Raw genomic sequence first — 14,753 nt, 5'->3', positions numbered from 1 at the left:
TATCCTATTCCTATTGTATGTATGAGAATAGATTGTCAGAACCAGGGAACAGCATTAGAATAAACAACTGCTTTTCACAGTTCTTCATCTGCAGGTTAGGAATGATAGTATTCATTTTATGTCATAGTGACAGCAGTAATGAAAATTAATATTACACATAGCTGAAATATTTTAAAGAAGAGAAAAGATCGTGAGGGTAGGGAATATGTTGCTCTTTTGCAGTAAAGATACAGTAAATCTTATAAGGAAAAAATATATCCTAAATAATTTTTCATTATTGCTTGTCTGTTGGGAAAGGTCACCATGAAATAAGCAATTTCTATGATAAACTGGTTTTGGACTGTTTTTTGATCTGCCTCAAGACAAACAATAAGAGCCCGAAATGCATGCTTCTCTCTGTTATGGAAACCCACCTCATTAGGAAACTTCTAGGCCTAGGGAAGTCACACTGAAATTTTATTCAAAAGGGCCAAAAGAGGAGTGAACTGCTGTGGAGAATACACAGAATGAGTAAAGCAAGAACACACCAGGATAAATTTAACATGAAACCTTGTTTCCCTGTCTGTCAAATATTTTGTTAGTATAGGCTATGCTGTTACAGGCCTGCTACACATTTCTGTGAGAGGGGTTTTCTGTTTGAGCCACATCAAACTAAGCTCTCCAAACCCATTAAAGTTTTTATTTCTTTGTGTGGTTAATTAACAAGGGATGGGAGGAATCTAACTTTTTACCCTAAGTAATTTTTGGCTGCAAAGACAGTAATGAAAACACCCATAGAAATGATATTTAGTGGTAGAATACCCCTCTCCTCCTTCCTCCTTCCTTCCCCCTAACCCAATCAGAATTAGTCTTGCTCCATGAAGTTTATAGAGTTAGTGCTCATATGGACAGCAGTCCTGGCAGAGAGCTTCATACTTATTATGAAAAGTTTATAAACCTTAACTACCATTGTTCTGGATCCTTCAGTAGTGGGATCAAGAAAAAAAAAAGAGAGGACAACAAAATGTCCTCTCTTGATTTCAAAAGAATGTAGGATCACACCTTTTGGGAACAATGCTTTTCTGCTAATTATACTATGTATTACATAACATGAAATTAATTAGAGGGCTTGTTAATGGTCCCTAAAACAATGGCATCTGCTAATGTGAAGTCAAAATGCAAACGAGCATTTTAAAATCCTAGCAGAATTCTAAAATTTTAATAGATTTGTAATACACTGTAAACTATGGATCATTTATTCCTTATGTTTCTAGTAGATACTCTATGCAAATGCATTTTAAATACAATGAAGATATAACTACAGCTGGAAGCATTACTTACCAGATAGTCTATCTTGATAAAAAACTCATACATTCCTATGCATAAAAATCTCTTGTTAAAATACTTATTGAGCAAAAATGTACACAGAGAAAAACACCCATTAACTTTTCTCATTATAGCTAATGGCAAAACCTCATTGGTTACAACAGGAGCTCTTTTCAGAGAGCATTTCTGCTTACTTTCACTGCAGGCCAAATTATACCTCTGTAATCTCTGGAACCCTCAGTATTTTCCATTGCCACGTCAACAGCTGCTAGCAAGTGCTCAGCCTTTACTCAAGTGCTGAGTCTCTCTGATGTCCCCAGCCAGCTTCCTCCACGGGGTCACAGCTGAAATGCACACATTCTGCTGCTTGAATTGTCCTTTCCCTCCCATCTAATAACTAATCTCAGCAAGCATTTATACCAATCAAATGAAAGATGTGCAGAACATGATTATTTGAGTGTAAATCTCTGCATACACTCATTTTTGGAATAGTAAATCAATTTAGTAAAGGTCAGTGACAAGCCTATTTTAGCTAAATCAAGATTAATTACTGAAATGCTATGTAATAATATAGTCACCAGTTGGACCTCGACAATGTTTTAAAACATGTTTTCTGTTAATTTGATTTAAATATGTTTTGATTAGGTATCATGTATGGAAGGGAAGCAGATGACTCTTTACTACATGTATATAAAAAATGGATGTTGTTTGCCATTTGTCATATGGTTTAAGAAAAGATGCTTAAATTTTAGCTTATTATTTTTGCTTTATAAGGCTATGAAGAATGGGATTTTGAGTTTGTTTACACAAAGATAATGAATTTCAAAACTTCCTGCTGTCAGCATCAGTTGCTTTCCAAAAGTGCAATTTCCCTCCTTTTCATGGTCACTCACTCTGGAGAAACACCCAGAAATATTACAGTTCATGTAACCAAATGCAGCTATACAAAATATAGCACGTATTTTTAAAGTTTGTAGTAAATACTGGAGCAAAAAAAGTTAAGATATTTTAAAAAATCTATTCCCACAAGGGGTTCCTGAAATGCAAAGCCTCTAAAAAAACATGCAATGGAGATTTACACAAGCTCACAGGGAAACTGCAATTTGAGATTTCATCCAAACTCCCATCTGATGGCTGTAGATGTAAACACACACCCTGTTTCAGATTGGGTCTGCACCCAGGAAGATGCAAGGAGCTATCTACATGTGTGGGAACTTGTAAAGGAAAATATGCCTATAATGTGAATTATTTTCCTGGCTCTGACAAACTCTTGGTCATTAATTATTTCTGACTTAGTTAGCCCTCTCAGAGAAAGGCACTGATTACACTGATTATGGCAAACTCCTCCTGTCTTCATGCTAGTTATATTCTCCAGTTGTGTGCTAAAGTTCCTGTACACTTCTCATTTGTTATCCTGAATGAAATATTTTACCTTTTTTTTTTTTCCCTGGAAATTCAGCTTCTTGTATTTCTCTAAAGATGACAGTAAGTTTGTTATTACAATTAAATGATAAAATGTACAGTTTTTCAGCCCAGGCCATTTGCAGCTATGGAGCATCATTTATAATGACGCCAACTGGAGATGCCAAAGGTACCATTAACCAAAAATAGGGAAAACTCAACAAAACTGCAGAACAACCAGCAAGATACATTTGCTTTTATTATTTTTTGGTCTCTTTTAGTAAGATATGTTTTCAATGAGCTGAGCCAAAACAAATGCTATGGCCAAACTTCAGCTACCTTGGAAAGAACCTTTTATCAAAAAGACAGTCACAGCATTACTGCTATGGCCCATAATGACAATGCTAAAAAAAATATTTCTTTTTTTTTTTTATGTTGTAACCAGATAAAGAATTGAAGCCATTATCAAATTGACAAGGCTGCTGACATAAAGTATGCAGACAATTATTTTTGTACATCGATGGCTATATTTCTCACACAGGATATTTAAGCATGATGGCTGCTCTTTTCTTTTGCTGCCCATGTTGGATTTTTTTTTTTTAATGGACATTATTAACTACACAGAGCAGCATATAAGCTTGTTGGATTCACTTTGCCAAGGCCTGGGCTCACCATTACAGGATATATTCTATACAAATTCATACTTACCTGCCTTGCTTTCTTCCATTAGTTATACCTGCAGGGCCTAGAAAACTTTTCTCAGTTACCTGCTGCCTCATTGAAACAAGATCAAGAAGCCTTGGAGATCCATGATACTCCACCTGTGGAGTTTCCTGGGTCTTTAGGGATGGCAGTGATGTGACACCAACACGTAGGTGTACAGAACACACATGCAGAGCTCAGTGGTTAGCTATTAATCACATCAGCTACACACACATTTCTTTTCTTTTTGTAAATTGCTTTGCATTTGCCATCTTACAACTCCCTGTAGTTGGCTTTTGAGCTGATCACTTAGGATGAGCTTTGGTCAAGTCACTTTTTCTTTCTTTTACAGATAACATAGGCAAAGACTACTAACAACCTCCTTCTAATGGGTGTTGATGGAAAACTAAGCACTTAGATGTCCCCTTTTTTTTTGTTATTTCATTCTTAATTCAGAACATTCCTCTCATGCCAGGGTTACTAAGCTGCCCTCACAGACCTCATGAAGAATCTCCTTTGCTGCTTTCCTAACACCCTAATAATTTTGCATTCATACTGCATAGAGCCTTTGACTGTGTTAATAAACAGAGGTGTGAGGTTGTGCCATCCCTTTTACAAAGCTTCTCTCACTTCTTCTCCAGTATATTACAGCTGGACACAATTAGTGTCTACTAATTGTATTCTTTATTACAGTTCTACTAATTTGCCTAGCATGCAAATCAGACTTGCAGTCAACCTGCAGCCTGCACCCAAGGTGGAGACATCCCAGGCTCTGCCTCTGGTAACATTTTGAGGAACAGGTAACACAACACGTTGCTGCATGAACCATTTCTATTTAACATTTTTTGAACATGAAGGTAAATAACCTTAAATCCTGGCACTCTTTACTAAGAGAGTAGAAGTTTTCTGTAAATAACACCTCTTTTATGGTATCTTCAATATTTCTCCAATTAATGCCTAGTTTAAAACAAAGTACAGCTGAAAGAATTTCTTTGATCACCTTTTCCCTGAATAGTGATGCAGCCAATATATTTAGCTTTTCAGCAATGCCTTTTATCTTCCCTGACTGCTCCTTTTATACCCTGGATCAACAGTCTGCTCCAAACAACTCTCTCAAAACCTTCCCAAGTTCTGATGTGATGAGATTTTTATATAAGTTTTCATATCTCTAATGGAATACTCCAGTTTTAGCTTTTATGAGCAATATTCATTGTTGCTTGCATGGAAACAATCTCTACTTGGAAAGACTGAGTGTTGGAATTTTTAAAAAATTCTTAAATTACTTCCTTTACATGACTGTGGAATCATGCTGACCTTTGAAAGTCATTAAAATAAAATAAAATCCTACTGCAGTGGGTTATTTTCAACATTTCTCCTTAAAAGCAATGTACTTCTTTACTGAATATATCTGCTAGATCTTGAACACTAAAACGGCAAGTCACAGCATAGTATGGGATGCCATATTCCACATTATGCTCATCATGCCATTCATGTAAATGTCATTATATGCCATGAAACAGTGCATTATTTTATTTTTAATATATTAAACCATTTTTAAAAATGTGGTACATGTTTGATTTATCCTTTCTGATTTATTGGATAGCTTGCAATGGAAGTGAACACCAAATTCAATGAAACCATTTAATACAAGGAATAAGAAAAACAGATAAACATTCAGCATCCTAATTAGAGGAGCAGCTATTTTTTTTGATATTTCTTGTAGCCTGGAATCATTTTTGTAGGATATTCAAAACAGATGCTCTTTTAATTAGAAGCAGAAAATCTGAATTTCAGCTAGCAGCACCCTAGAGTAGCTTGAGTGCATTGGAGATAAAACACCAAGTTTACATAAATTCTGCCACCTTCTGTTATGTAAATGTGTGCTTATGTATAATCTGCTCGGTGGCATCAGCTCAGCCTCTCCCTGTGGCTGTCACAGTCTCCCTGCACAGAGGCCAGAGTCCAAGGCACTGAAGGGGCATGAGCTGCTCTTCTTGAGCAACAGTGATGGAGACCTGCAGCTTTTCAAGCAGTGGATCCTGGATTCTGGTGTCTGTGCTGTCTATATGCAATTTACGTAGCTGCTGCTGTCTGCAGCTATATATAGAAGCAGATTTATTACTATGGGTATGTTACCAAGAGAGCAGATCCAGCCTGATAGGAGAAATAATATTAATTCCATTGAGTTCAAAAAATATCTCCTGTATCCTGCTTATCCTTGTCTCTATTTTATAGCCATGACAGCAGTGATAGATGTCTGAGAAATACCTAAGCCAGAATAAACCTCAGTAGAAAATCCAAAATGAAATGTGACCTCTCAAAAATTGTAATTTTATGACAGCAAAAATACAATAGTACCTTATTGCAAATGACAACTTCATAGACACAAAGAAACCAAACCCATATTATCACCATAGTTCACTCCATGTCTAAATGTGGACAAGAAGAATAAGAAAAGCACAGCCATGTTTACAATACTGTCTTCCTGAGGTTCAGGCAGCCATTCCAAAAATAATAGCCAGCAAGTCACAACAAAAAGCATTGCCTGGATTTTAACTCCTTTTGGCTCTACATAAGGTAAAAGTTAAGTATAGCAGTTTTATTCCTTCACAACGAAGGGTTGTCCATGACAACACAGTTACCACAGTTCTTATCTTTCACACTGTTTTGACTGCCTGAAGTTGCATTCCATTCACTGCATTTCCAAAGGCAGAAACATCCTAACATTTCAGCTTCCCCCAGGCTCAAGTCTCAGTTGGAAGCTGAAAGGTGAGTGTGCAAGAGGTACCTTGGTGGTTTGAGATAACATAATCAATCATGAGACTTACCTAAGCTCAGCCAAGGGCCAATATCAAATATTCTGGAAGCCTTAGAACCAGGGATGCCTGGCAAAGACTACTTAGTTCTGATAACAGGGAAAGACAACTCCTTCATGAGTTCTTTCAGGTACTTCACAGAATGAAAAGAGGAATGAGATCTAATGGAATAGAATAGGGCTTTAATTGGCCCATCAATGCTAATGAGACCTGCAGGAATCATCTTGCTCAATACTTTCTCACTGGATTTGATGTAAAAGGTTGGGTATTTAGATTGTCCTGCCATACTGAACACAGGTACCACACCCAGATGAGCTTGCAGACCCTGGCCCTAGGCAGACAACAGGACATCTGAACACAGACTGTAGCTGCTTGTTACTATAGAGAGGACAGTGTGGGAGGCAAGCTGTAGAGTTTTAAATAGGTTTTTAAGACCTAGAAAAAAAGCCCGAGTCAACTGCAGAGAATAGGGGAGTGAAGGGAAGGAAAACTGATAATGTGAGATGCATAAGCAGATTGGCAAGACTGGTGACACTTGGTGCTTTCCTTAGAGCTTCATCTTTTAGAAGTAAGGGACTAAGGAGAGAGATTGATTTAATTTAATATTAGAATACTTTTAACTCTTCACCAGGTCATTTCAACATTAAATTTGTAACTGAAATTACACATTAGTGAAAACAGTAGAATCCTTTGAAAGGGGAAAAAAATGTTCAGGAGATGATGCATCATTTATACAACTTATCTATTGAGAAGTAAAATATTTTCATCTAAATATGATCTTGTTTTGAATGCCAATACTACTTTGACAGAATCACGTGGAAGTATAAAAGGAGCCAGGAATGTTTTGGAGCACAGAGAGCTAAATGAGAATAAGAAAATATAGTGTTTTCCTTCCATCGTAGCTGTCTTGGTATGCAGTATTTAAAGCCTAGCCTCAAACTGCATAGTCCTGTCCAAAGTGAATCTTGAAATCACAGTAGTTGGAGCTGGAAATTGGAAGGTGCACTGTAGATAGCTTCTTCCCAAAGAATGACTTCAGCTTTTCTATTACAAAGACCTTTTTCTTTTAGAATTCAGAGAAATAAGAAGTATGTCCATGGTTGCCTGCTGATCACTAGGACAGCTCTAAGGCTCCTGAAGCACTCTGGAAATACAAATTCTTTCATTCACACGCAGGCATTGCAAAACCAGCCTTACAGAAGAAGAAAGGGTGGTTTGGGCACACCACATGACAAGCTCAAGGTCACACAGTTAAGGAGGAGCAGATCTTGGAATAAACCAGAACAAGCCTATAATTCCTGGTCCCTCTTGGTTGGCATTCTTTCCTATTCCTATGCTCGAGTCTGATGACTCTACAGCACTGTAAATACCAGCCAGTCCTTCAGTACAGAAGGACAGGGTTTGCTTTAATGCTATTTTTAGCTAAGCAGATCCCACTTTTAAATCTGCAACGCCTTCATTTTCAATATCATGATTATGTTTAATGTTCCATAGGAAGATGAGGGGATTAGTATGAATCAGAAAGCACAATGCAGCGTAGGCAGTACCACGCTGCCTTCTGAAACACCAGCACAGAGCAAGTAGGAGCTTCGGAGGGGGCTTTGCACAGGGAAAAGGCATTAGGCAGCTGGACGTGTCAGCTGGGTGCCTCATCAGGCAGCTGGTGCAAGTGGAAGGTCAAAAGCACATTTACTGTTTACTGAATTTGTAAATTACTGATTTTTCAGCTCACTAAGCAAGGCAGGCTTATTGCCTGCGCGTGATATTCCCCCTCCTGTCAAGCCTAAGCACATATGGAAGAGAAGGAATTCTCAACTATATTTTGATAGATGAAAGTCATTAAAGCACCATAATAAAGAATGTAAAGAGCTATAATGGGTAGGTCACTAGTAAATATAAGCACACTTCCATGTTGGACAGAAAACAGGTGGAGAAGTCCAGCTGAGCACTGAAAACAGCAGTTCTGTCTCTGCAGAGAGCTCAGGCTGCCTTGCTAACCAGGAGATGGTAGGATTTGGTGTCTGTGTCCATGGGAAGCAGTGGCCTAGGAGCTGAAGAATGGTCTGCACTCACATTCCCCTGTAGGAGACAGAGGCAGCAGCCAGGCAGACACCACCTTGCAGCCAGGGAGATTTTAGAGGCTCTGGCCAGCAGAAGCTACACCACAAGGAAGAAGACTGCCAAGAAAGGAAACAAGGAAACGGTCTGCAACATGAAGGTCAGGGAAAAAAATGCATGGTGGGCCTTGAACCAAGAAAACAGATTTGTTCTTTCTGTCCTGTCAGCAAGAGATATGACTTTGGAAATGAGCTACTCAAGAATTTGTAAGAAAGAGACCCGAGACAGAGTATACCATCATCTCAACTTGCAAAATGAATGAACTCTGATGTCTTTTAGTCTGTCTACATTGGGGCAGTCAAAGATGACTGACATAAGGATGCTTGTGGTAACTTCAACCAGATAAACCCAAATGAGAAGAATTTAATTAGGTTAGCCAAGTGGCCAAACTACTAGGTTAGCCAAGTGCCTTCTTCTCCAAAAGTGTATTCTTGCACAGGGAAATATCTGCCAAAAGAGGAATCAAAATATGACGCTTCTGGAGAGAGCAGGACTAAAGGATATCCCCTCTTTGGGTATATGCAATATCTACCAAGACCCTTTAGGAAGAGAGGAAAAAATATTTACCCCCTCCTGTACTTGACTGCTCAGACAAGACTAGGAGTGAAGATTAACAAACTACCAGATCTTCCCAGAGTAAAGACAAGAAAAGTCAGGAAAACAGGAACTGGCATGGAGGGATGGAAATAAGCATCAACTATAGCAGACAAATGAGGAAGTGCATTTCTCAGATATTGGAAAACTGAAGTAAATACTCCAGGTGGGAAGATGGACTTGAAAACAAACAAAATTTAAAATCCTAAGATGCTTATGCCAGTGGAAAAAACAAAGCAGCAATGAAAATCAGCCGTTAAATCCAATAGAGAGGTTTTGGATAAACTGTATTAATTCAGAAGTTCTACACCAAGCATGCCACTCAATCTACACATATCACAAACAGCCAGGCTTTATAGGCAGTGTACAGGCACCGGAAGCAGGGGAAGTGAGGTAATGCATTGGTGAGCGGGCAGTGAAGGGAATTCTGCTAGATATGCCAAAAAGAGCTGGTTTTGAGACGGCAACTTTCATTTCTCAATTCTGGCTGAGATAATTCTGCATCAAAAAAGGGATCTTCACCTCAGATGACTTGGAACTACTACTTTAATACAGACTTCCATGCTGACAGTTCAAGACCTTTTCAATCACAATTTGATTTCCAGACCCTGCATTATCCTAAAATGCATGAAATTGCATCTGACATTCTGAAAGATCTGTTTCAAAAGTAAGAGGCACTATCGGCTTTTTCAAAGCACTTCATGCAGCTCAATTCCCAGTGGACAGATGGGAACACCAAGGGGCTACCAAAGCATATCTCAAGTCTTGCAGCAAACAAAAAATTCATATAAATATACCGCTTTGAGTATATGTGAAGATGTTCCTCTAAGCCTTCTCAGTGTCATTTGTTATATTAACGTGTATCTCAACTGTTTTTGTAGGTGCTGTTGCAAGTTATGATTTCATGTCCACACCTGCTTGCCTACCATGGTACTGTGGGGTAAGTGACCTTGTTGAGGTATAAATAGTCCTGGAAGGAGTGGATCTTTGAAGGAGATTTGAAGAACCCCTGAGTCGTGATGACATGGCTGGGTGTACATACCCAGTTCTTGGAAAGCGTTGCTGCAAGTGACTGCAGGGTCACAGGTCAGCGGGGTATGGACCCCGCGCGGGAGCTGACTCTCAGGGCCTTGAAGAGGAGGGAAGGCAGTGGCTTACACTCTGCTCGATTAAAGACTTATTTTAAATCCTACTTAAAAAGCTGTCAGGTTATAAAAGAAATAACGTTCCCAAGAAATTACTAAAAAGAGCTACGGGATTAATTAAGCTGACAGAACTACTGTGGGATAAATATGGTGCAAACAGCAGAGGCAGAAAGGCAGACAACTATTTCCTATACACAAGTACAGCTAGAAACTGCTTCTCCTTTGTTTTCATCTGCTCTCAAGCACAAAAGGGCTAGGTAAAATCTATACACAGATACCTAGCAGGCAGTGTCCATATACCCCTGGAGTTTGAGCAGTATCTTGACTCCCTTGTGCTTTCCACCTTTGTTTCTTTCTGAAATACATCTCAACTCGGTTTGTCTTTTGAGCTTAAAAGAATAATCAAGAAGTGAACCTTGTAAGTGAAAAGCAGATTTAGAGATCCTCAGGCTGTTGAATAATGTGATTATGGATCTTCAGTTTTGGAAGGAGCAGCAAAACATGATGCATTAAGTTGCAAGGACTAGCACATCTTTTCAGTGAACTATACGTGCATTATACTTTTGATCTGCTTTCTACAGAGGAAGACCAGTCACTCCCATCACAGACAGGAAGCTTCTTTTGGAAAGGGCAGTGGTAGATTTGGAGTTTGCCTGAACTGCTAGTGACCCCCTTTGCTGTTGTGTCAGAGGCTCTGCGGCACTGCCTCTATGCCTCACCCGTCCCCACACTGAGCTTGCAAAGGTCTGTTAGAAATCAACTGCAGAATAATTACTGCAGCGCTTGGCTCCAGATCTAACTTGGAAACTGCTAAGTCATCAGCTCTACAAGATATAAATTATCACTTCTGGTCAGTTTCAGTGAAAAATATGAAAAGCCACAGCATCCTGAAAGATCATCTAGACATAGCTTAAGTCCAGTCCAAATAAAATAAAAACACATGATGTGTAATGCTTTCTGCAGTGGCTTGTGATGCCTTTAGCACAAAGAGGCAGACAAGGATGGCTTTGAGCCTGAGCAGTGTTTGTGCCATCCTGTGTATATGTCTTATGATCTAAACCTGGTCTGAAAAGCCAGAAATAATTTTATAGTGGAACTTCTCCATAATCTTAAAACAGAACAATTTTGAACACCTTTCTTTTCAGAGTTCCATTCTTAGTGCCTGACTGCAAGGTAAAAGTCACATCTAGACAGAGCTACTAGTCCAGGAGATTAACACACTAGAAAAATATTTTGGTTATGAATTGCTATTGAATGTTTTCTGATTCTGGCATTTACTAATATCCTCTAAGTGATTTCCACAATAGGTTTTCGAGCTGAAGACTAAAAAATTTAATTTTTTTAAACCCTAGTCTTGCAAACCACTTGATAAATAGCTCATGTGAGCTGTTTCCATTACTTTGAGTGAAACCAGGCTTCTTTTGCAAATAGTTGTCTTAGAGTTCAACATTTGCCTTCTTAGACTTCTATTTGTCTAAGATTAGCTGTTTCACAAACATTCTTTGCCATGATTTCTTCAAAATTCCTTGCTAAAATACTGGTAAGATGAAAATACTGCTCATAGATAAAATTCTCCATTTTCTTAAAACAGAGACAAAATGTACTTTCAGTTATTTGTTGTACTGTGCTATGAGGATATTAATCTAACAATTAAGAAACATTTATCCAGTTATTGTGCAGAAGCCAGAACTAAGTACCTCACAGTCTTATCCAGAAAATGTTTCCATGTGGAAAGGATGTACCAATGCTCCTATTTTAGCCTGAGAGCAAGGCCTAGAGAGGCTGAACAACCTTTAGAGATCACCCAGAGCCTTTGAGAAAAGGAAAACATAAACAGGGACTCCACTGGAATACCTTTCCTTTCCTGAATAAAAAGGAAAACAAAATTACCAAATGATCCTCTCCAAACAGCACCACTCAGTCACAGAGCACTGATGTCAGATTCTTTTAGGAATATTCCAGACATAAGTCTTTGTTTTAGTCCCTCTGGCACTTTGACTAATTCATGAATCCCAGTGGTATTGAGGTGGGATATATTTTGGCACACCACGAAAAGTCCTAAGCTACTGTGAAAGATTTACTTAGATAACTTTCTGTAAAAAATGCAAGAGTCATTACAAGTATCCCATTTACTTCTAACTTTGAAGTTAAAAAATCACAAATGCTTTAGTTAGCTAAATATTTATAATAGCTTGTCTTTATGCATGCAATGCATAATGCCTTCTAAGTACTTTAAGCTAGAAATAGAGAAACATCCAAAGCTGAAAGAGCCATATTTGGGGTGAAAAATGGAAATTGTTTAAAAACATCACATTCAGTTAGAAGAGAAATGACACATTTTAATGTATGGGCTATTTTGAGTCAAGCAGGCGGTAAGGATTATAGTTAGAATTTGGCCAGAATATCAGACCAGGATATCATACTTGCAAAAGAGAGCAGCTGTCAGTAATAAAAGTAAATAAGCAATAGGAGCCCTCCAAAGAAAGAGACATCTGCACCCATGGCCAGCCTGGAGGCCAAGCTCAGGCATGACCTGTGCACAGCAATTTCAGTGCTCCTTCCTGCAGTGCCCTGCCCTGGGCTACCTGGTGAGGAAGCATTCCTGGAAATAAACACCTACTGCCCAAAATTACCCACAAGATGCCCAAGGCACTCACTTGTCTTACAAAGCTCTTGGAACGTGGATGCCCTTCTTTCAGCATAGGTTTTCCCTCACTCAAGCAGCAGTGCTCCCTTTTCTACAACTTGGATTTCTTCCCTGAATACCCCAGCTCCTTGATTTCAGCCAGCACATCAGCAAAGGCAACAGGTGAAAGCCCTGGGTTCTTTCCCAGTTCATGCCTACAACTGCTGTGGATATAAAACTTCCTTGTGAGAAGTTCATGATGCTGGCAGGAACAGCCACAAGATGGGTATTCCAGTGATGCTACAAGCTGTCAATATTGCCACTCGACAGCAGTTGGCAGCAAAGCTTGTCACTGCAGGTCTGACCTCAGCCTTCACTGCTCGGGTACTCACAAATCCAACTCCCACATCACTAAATGCAATTTTCATTATTGGCAAAGAATGAAGTGGGACACGTTTGCTCTGCAATCAATACATTTATCTGTGCAGTCAAAATTCTGTGTAGACAGGCACACAATTGCCCAAAGTGCTTGAAAATTTGCATTAAATTCATTTATATATATTCCATTAGCCAATTTTCTGCAGTTTCTCCATTTATGTATTACTGGTTATGCGTGCCTGCAAAATGCAAAGTTTTATTATCTATAAATCTGAAATTGTATTGTGGCACTTGTGCCTTTTGGTTTTTTCTCTGCTTTTAAAGTCTGTTTGCCAAATGCCATGGTTTTGTTTGCTGAAATTTCATGACAGATGCAGACTAGTAGTGCAATGAAAAGGCATTTGACTATTTCTGTGGACCCCCAAAGATCTCAAACCAGAAATGCATGGGCGAGGGAGAGCAGGGAGAACCAGCACTTCTCTCATGTCTCTTGGCTGTGGAGACTCAGTTGGGTGCTGTAAAGCACCGAACATTCTGTGACCAAGAAATAGCACTTTCTGTTTTGTGTCTCAGTTGCAGCTCCAGCAGCTCCAGCCTCCTCCTTTCACCAAACAGACATGCTGTCTAAAAGCTGTTACATGAATGTTTTCTTCCACGTATAACAGTGCTGGAAATTTTCCTATTTGGGCTGCTCAAGAGTCACAAATGAGATCCTAACCTCTTTCTACAAGGTTTCATACAAATTTACTGATCAGAAGCTACAGCCTGAAGTCAAAGGAAAGAAAGGTGTTATTCTTCACCCAAGTGAGACAGAGAATGACACTTCTTTGGGGTGCATCTCCTTAGTCTAGATGGCCCATGAAGAAAACACACTACAGAAGATATAGACAACCTGGGGCAAAGTTTCTGAATTTGAGGTAGATTTATTCCAGTTCAAGGTTATTATGACTGTAATATTTTTTCCTTTCCTTTCAATGCTGAGATTTTCACAGAATACCTAGTGTCAAACCAGACTGACTTTCCTGGGATAATAAAAGACATCATTTCCCAGAAATGGAAGACAATTTTCTGAATCCCCACCTAGTACCTTATCATACCTTCCTTCCTTATTTCTCTATCTTTCAACACCACTTCCAGTATATTGAACGCAACCTTGGCTCTGAAAAATAAATCTGTTATTTAGAGACAGAATAGCTCTATACAGGAGTCTGTAAGCTCTAATCCTACCTTTTTCTAGTCAAGATACACATCAAGGGCTTTGACAAGCATAGAAAAAAGTAACTGAAGTAACTGTTTCAAAGCTATGTGGCTGACAGAAAGCTTCCCCATAATATATATATATATATGATATATATGTACAGTTATAAGTGAGCATTTCTTTGGAAGCACACACCTGACAAATCCCTTGCAATCTTCATCTAAACTATTGTAGCTTCAGATGCACATATGCATCCAAGACTCAGTATATTGACTGACTCAGTTAGAACAGAAAGGCAATTGCTATGCCAAAGGGAGAAGTTGGGAACTGCTCTCAGCTGGGAGTCTCATGCAGTTTACAGAAAGGCTCTGAAAACATGAAACACTAATGCTAACAGGGTACAGTGAGGCTGTTCTCACAATGTCTCATCAATAAACATCATAAAGGACTTGCATCAAGAAATAGTACTC

The sequence above is a fragment of the Lonchura striata genome, chromosome 6 (assembly GCF_050655825.1).
Source record: "Lonchura striata isolate lonStrDom1 chromosome 6, ASM5065582v1, whole genome shotgun sequence".
Classification (NCBI taxonomy): Eukaryota; Metazoa; Chordata; class Aves; order Passeriformes; family Estrildidae; genus Lonchura; species Lonchura striata.
Note: the sequence above shows the minus strand (reverse complement) of the source record.